Source organism: Nannospalax galili, unplaced genomic scaffold (genome assembly GCF_000622305.1).
Source record: "Nannospalax galili isolate Female #2095 unplaced genomic scaffold, S.galili_v1.0 scaffold281, whole genome shotgun sequence".
Lineage (NCBI taxonomy): Eukaryota > Metazoa > Chordata > Mammalia > Rodentia > Spalacidae > Nannospalax > Nannospalax galili.
In genome coordinates this window covers 10624444-10631726 of record NW_008349068.1, presented here as the reverse complement: position 1 = coordinate 10631726, position 7283 = coordinate 10624444, and positions in this window count along the sequence as shown.

The following is a 7283-nucleotide window of genomic DNA, read 5'->3' as shown; positions in this document are numbered from 1 at the left end:
GCTATAGTGCCTACATAAAACCTACTTTTTTTACATCCCTAGATCAACAGTAGATATATAAAATATCATATATATATGTATATATATATATATATATATGACTGTAAGGTCAATTTGTGCCCCCAAATGCCCTTTGGTGTGAGTTTGTCCGCTGAAGCCTGGTCAATATACCAACAGACTCTCCCTTAAATGAGACTGACTCTCCACATCTCAGCAGCCATAGGTTACCAATGCTTCCTTAGGTAGGGTTTGTGTTCCATATCCACTTCCCCATGTCTATGCGGGGATTTTGTCTGGTTTGAGCTTACTTGGGACTTGTGCATATTGTCACCATTACTGGAATTCATAGGAGTAACTGACGAGTCATCTAGAAAACTCTGTTTCCTTGTGGTCATCCACACCTCCTCTGGCTCTTACAATATTTCCCACCCCTCTTCCACAATGATTCCCTGAGCTTTGGGAGGCCGAAGTTTGATACAGGTGTTCTATTCAGGGATGAGCCTCTGAAGTCTCTTATTCTCTGTACATTAGCCAGTTGTGGGTTTCTATGTTAATTACCATCTGCTGCACAGGAAGCTTCTCTGCTGAGTTTTGAGAGATGCATTAATCTTTGGGTATAATAATAAGTTACCAGGAGTAACTTTAATCCCCCGTGGCCTGTGACCTATCTAGCCACAAGTTCCTAGTCCTGATATGAATGTCAGATATGGGCTCCATCTTATGAATGAAGCAGACCTTAAACCCAATTAGAGAGTGATTGGTCACTCCCATAATATTTATGCCACTATTGTACCATAGGTCATATCTTGACATGTTGTTGAAGCATGCAGGACAGTTGGGTAAGGTTAATGATTAATTTTTTTCTTCAGGCAGCATGTATAGCATCCTCTAGCACTACTAAAGCTAGCCAGCAGAGATGAAACCTTCAAGTTAGTACCAGCTTGATTTCTCCTTGTTTGTTTTACAGCTTATGTATGTAGTATCTTTAGCAAATAGGGTCTTACCATTAAGTTCTGGTGGGTAACTAAAAGGAGTGATAATAGGCAGTATTTTTTGAAGGTTTATGTGACCCTTGATCAACAGCATCAAGAAAGGGAGTCCATTCCTGGAACTGGGCTTTTACTTTGCTAGCCTATAGTATAGAAAGCATTTTAAAATTTATCCACAACTATTTGTTGAGCTCCTTTTCTGTAACAGATGGCCAGGAGTGAACTCCTTCACTTTGGCGTGAGATCCCTGGAGCTAGAGTTAAAGCCAATTATAAGCTGCTCAATGTGGGTGCTTGACCCAAACTTGGATCCTCCGGAATAGCAGAAAGTGCTCTTAACCACACAGCCATCTATCTAGTCCCTGAAAAGAATTTTTGACACCAGTCATCACCAATAGTTATCTGAATCTCTGGTCCCACGATTATATAAAGAGTAAAGTATTTTTCTCACACATTTGTCATCAGTTTGGCCCCTGCCTCTTGTGCCTGTTCCTCTTGCTTTACGCCCAGCTCCGAGCTCCTATTATTGGCCTGTATTCTCAGGACCAGGAAGTATGATGCCCAGCAGGTTCCCAACCTGTCTGATCCTGTCCCATGCTTGGTAACCAAGTCCTACTTTACTGATTGTGGTCTATTTAACTCCATGCTTCCTGGTTCTTGACCTTGGCTACAAACTGAGTTATGAAATATTCCTAATAATCTTTGTCTAGGAAGTTAGCTTCCTGTAATAAGAGGACCCTGACAGTAAGATTTTAAATTTCACATGAATGTAGAAATGAAACCATCAAATAGATTTGCACTATCAATTCCATCTATGGATATGCATGTGGGTATAATGTAGAGCTTCTTAAACTGTTTAACAACTCTCCCCTCCCTTTGCCATGTGACATTTACACTGGCCTGGAGTGCTTAACACTGGCATTGCTAATCCCTGCATTTAGGGGAGTAGTCTTCTGTGTTTAAATTGCACCTATTTCTCAGTTAAGAAAGTCACAATAAGAGTATGCATAAGGATTCAAGGGGAAGAATACTTGCTACTCTGTATGGAGCTATTTAAAATAGTGTGATAGTTTGGTATGACAACCACCTTTAAAAACTGTAATGTTCTTTGTGATCGAATAAACAATGAGACCAAAAAAAGAGGGGGAAGAGAAGGAGGGAAAGAGGAAGGGAAGGGAGCAATGAAGACAGGGTTTCCTTTACATACGACCTTCAAAGATTTCACTGAATCTGAGAATTTCTTTAGAAAATTTAGTATTCTCCCTGCAGAGACTGTTAAAATCTAGGAAACTCCAATGCAGTATTATGAAATAAAAAATTAACCTGGATGTGTTACATAGACACAGAGGGGCTTAAACCAAAAGAAATTAACTATGCTTCCAAGGATCCTTAACATGGTGAAGAAATTACATCAGACCTTGAGTTCATGTCCACTTTGACTGGTTTCTGAAGGGGGTGATCTATTGTGATCAGTTTCAAATAATGGGATGGGCATTGCTTTCTTACTGGTTCTGCCTATCGGTAAACTACAGGACTTTAAGCTATCTATCTGTGCGCTTATTCCACTTTCGGAAAGACAAGAGTCCTAACTGTATTTTATAAAAGCAGAGCTGACGAGATGACTCAACAGTTAAGGGCACTATGTGCTCTTACAGAAGACCTGGGTTCGAATCCCAGCACCCACATAGCAGCTAACAACTTCCCATAACTCCAGTCCCAGGGGACCCAATACCCTCTTCTAGCCTACACAGTACAACATGGGTGCACTTACATACACGTAGCTATAACATTCATACACATAAAAAAATAAAAAAACAATAAATTAAAAAAATTTAGGAGCACTTTAGAAGAACCATATTTAGGCTAATTTATAAGTATTTGGCAACAAGGCCAGAAAAAACATTGAATTAAAAAAATAAACTAACATTTTTACTAGCGTCTATTGATAACAACAAAAACTGTCATTGTATGTAGCTCTCCTGGATGCCTGTGTATCAGAATCCTCAGAGGCAAAGCCAACATTTGACTCAGCAGAAAGATTGATCCCTATTGCTGGATCTTCCCATTGGGGATAATGTGCAGACAGTTTGTACTACCACTCCCTCTGCTGAATAAATACATGAATTTTGCTTTAATTACATGTCAGTCTTTCCTTAACACAAAATTCCCAGAAATATAGGATAGAAAGTCTTTGACAGTCATTTCACAGGAGGCAAGGATTAGTGCTCATGGCTAATTCTTGGAAAACACCCTGCATCTAACATTTTATATGCATAGCCCAGGGTGTTACCTAGCATGGGCGACAAAGTTGAAAAAGAAAATGTGGCCAAAGGAATACTCACCCAAAATGGGTCCAAATGCTACTTGTTTTAGGCTTTAAACATCTGCATGAAAGGACTGACTTTAGGTTCAGGATCCGGAAGACGTACTGGCAAGATAGGGGTCAAGGCAAGTGTTCATGCCTGAGCCACCTATCACTTTCCCGTCACGGCAGGTCCTCTAAAAGCAGTTGTAAATTGCAAAGGGATCAAGAGGAAGCCAAAATATTTTGTTACTCTATGCATGTATCTGTGTGCATCTGTGTGAGCATGTATGTGTGGACGTTTGTGCATGCATATGTGCATGCCTATACATGCATGTGTATGTATGTGAATGTATGTGTGTGTGTGTGTGTAAAACCAAAGATGCTGGTAATATTTGAATCATAAGCAGCAGACTGCATATCAATAAATCATATAAATCATTTAGCTGGTATTTGGTGAGCTGTGTTTCTATTTATTCCCCTTCCTCGGGCTTGAAATGATTCTTCCTATTTCATATCCCATTAGGGGACGTATACTTAGTCTTCTGGTGATATAATATTAACCACTTGATTCCTCAGGAATGTGGTGACCTTGTCTGAACAGATTGAGATTTGTACTTTCTGGCTTTTCATGTCACTCCTGCCTCTCACTGCGTTTTGGATTCTAATACCAAATTTTGCTTCTAAGACAGAACTTCAGCCATCATGTGGAGGATTAATCTGTCATCACAGCATTGATGCTGCAGCAAAAGGTTCAGAAACACTGTTTTCTCGGCTTCTGAACAAACCTTTGGCTAAGGAAAGGAAGACAGGGAAGGGACGGCCCCTGGGTCATGTGTTTCTGAGAAAAGATGTGGGTTTATCAGATAAACGTAAATCAGAGAAAGTTGAAATTATTTTGGAAGAAATACGGGTTGGAAAGTTTCTATAAGAAAAACACAGAGCTCTGTCATCAGCAAGGTGTCAGTCATTCATAATTAGGATTCTCTGAGCAATGACTCATATCTCTTGGATAAATGAACACAAAAGCAATTAGTAGGGTGTGAATTATTTGGTTTCTAAATGGCCTGACAGTTACGACAACCAAATTTAGATTTTTATCTGTCCAGTGCTGATTCAATTAACTTTTTTCTTAGAATCAGTGAGAAACTTAAAAAAACTTAAATGCTTGTTATACACCCTGTTCAAGAAAAGGGAACATGACAGAAACATGTGGTTCCTGGGGCTGGGGAGATGGCTGGGTCGGGAAAGTGCGTGCTGTGCATGTACGAAGACCTGAGTCCAGATCCCCAACACCAATGTAAAAATCTAGGCATGGTGGCAAGCATCTGTAATGCCCATTCTGGAGGTGGGGTCAGATATTAAAAGGCTCCCTGGAGCTGACTGTAAGTGAGCTCCAGGCTCAGTGAGACATCCCGTCTCAAAAAATAAGGTGAAGAGCCATTGAAGAAGACACCTGATATTGACTTCAGGTCTCCTTCCACATGCAAATGCATGTATGTGCATGCACATTCCTATGCATGTGCACCTGCACAGACGTGAAGACCTATCACACACAGGTGTGGCTTCAATAAGAAGCCATCAAACTGCCCCTTTGGTTCCAGTAAGCATGGCAAGTGTAATGCAGAAGTTCACATCTCATGGTGGACAACAAAATGCCTCTCCGCTTGCCCCGGGCCTGGGAGAAACGGACGGCTGGAAAGTTTAATTGCTGCATTCTTCAGAGAACACTCCACACACTCAAGGTTGTCTCATTTCCTTGCTCAAGCAAAATTTATAACCTAAGTGCACACATTGACATAAGCACAGAGAGCAGAGGACTACAAAGATTAAGATATTAGTCATAGCCCAATGATTGATTCTTTTGATTTATCTCAGAGTTTACCTGCAGCAGCATGTGTGATAGAATCCTGCTTAAAAGTAATTCTTGGAAATAAAATGAGCAGAGTCTAAATAGAGACCCTATAAACCTACAGTTCTATGACCCTGTGCAATGTAATGTTTCCTCCATGCCTTAGTTTCCCAGTTCACAAGGTGCTTGTGTGGATTACAAAGCACAATGACTAAGAGATCATAAACTTCTTGAAAATTTTCCATGACTTTCTTTTTGCTACCAAATCGCTGGTACTCAGCAAACTGCCTTGTATATCATAGGAGTTTAATAAATATTAAGAGATAACTGAGTGAAATGTTCATCATTATCCCCACTATAAGGTAAGACAGTAATGATTACCACACTGAGAACCTTTGAGAACCCCTTCAGGGATTGCCTAATGCTTTTAGAATAACTCTCAAATTCCCATAAGGCCCTTCATGATCTGAGTGGTTTCTATGATTCTATTTTTATCTTGAGTTAATCTTCTGGTTTAAAAATACTTCTCTTCTTTCCTCTAACCACACTGCTCTTTTTCACTGTCTAAAATAAGCTGAACTGCTTCCCACCTCAGGACCTTTGCCCATGCTCCTCTCACTATGCTCTTGCTTTTTTTCATTCTGCATCCAGTTCCCTTTCAATCTCTTAACTCTTCTGTTAAAGAGCTCTTTCATGCCCGATATTTGGTGTGAAATTACAGATGGAATAACAGCTAAGGACCCTAGACCGTTCACGAGTCGCTGCTCTAGCCTGCTTCATGGTACGCTTGAGCAGAACATCATGCCAGCTTCTTGAACACTCACCTAGTTCATTTATGCTATGACTAGTTAGTAACTTTTTCTGAACCTTCTCAGACCTTTATTTCTTCATCTTCTATGGTAAAACAGGTTAGAATCCCCACTGTAAATTACTTGTCCTATCATGTACTTAGTTTTGCTTCTCTGATTAGACAGCAACTGCTAAAATTATTGGAAATGAAATATGTAAGACCTCAGAGCAACAGAAACATAAAGATCAGTATGTGGAATTCATTCTCATCTTGTTGGAATTAAAGGCATGTTATGTATTATGTGGCCTGTAATCCATTGATCAAGGTTATTTAAATGATCACATTGGGTCACTTTCCTACCAGAAGAAAGGGTTTGGAATGAGCATAAGATGCTGCATAAGGCATTTTAATGAAAATATTGTACACAACAAGGTTGGTTGTTGGCTTTTAAATGTACTAGAAAACACGAACAAAGAAAATGATGTATTTGAGGTTTTAAATTCCTAGGTAAGTGCACTTGCTCAAGGTGGAAGGAAATAATGCTAGATTCAGCTGAAATCTGTTGATAATGGAACACTGTGCAGAGTTTCTAGGTTCATGGTGTTCTGTGAATAGCCAAAAGGAGCTCTGATGGTTGGTTGGCTGGTTAATTGAAGCCTAGAGCCAAAGATAATGCATATAAAATCTAACAAAAATACCAGAGTTCCCTTTTTTAATGAGGAAAATATCATTTGTGTGTGTGTGTGTGTGTGTGTGTGTGTGTGTGTGTGTATGTACATATGGGTGGGTACCTGAGGAGGCTGAACTATGGAACTGGAGTTAAAGGTGGTTGTGAACCGCCTAATATGGGTGCTGGGAACTGAACTCTGGTCTACTGCAAGAGCAGCAAGCACCCTTAAGTGCTAAGACAGCTCTCCAGCCCCACCATTCTTGCTGTCCTGTGATTAAAAAAATATGTAAAGGGTGTGTGTATGTACATATGGGTGGGTACCTGAGGAGGCTGAACTATGGAACTGGAGTTAAAGGTGGTTGTGAACCGCCTAATATGGGTGCTGGGAACTGAACTCTGGTCTACTGCAAGAGCAGCAAGCACCCTTAAGTGCTAAGACAGCTCTCCAGCCCCACCATTCTTGCTGTCCTGTGATTAAAAAAATATGTAAAGGAGTGGGAAAACCATGATAGAGGGGTGAGACGATACAAGAAAGAAACAATGCCTAGCTAGTCACAAAAACCAGAGGGAACCATATTATTCCTACAATCTACTGACAAATTATGCTTAACAGATCAAGAAATATATCTCTACATAATGTTTATTTGAGACCAACTGGTCATTACCCAAGATTTATCTGCA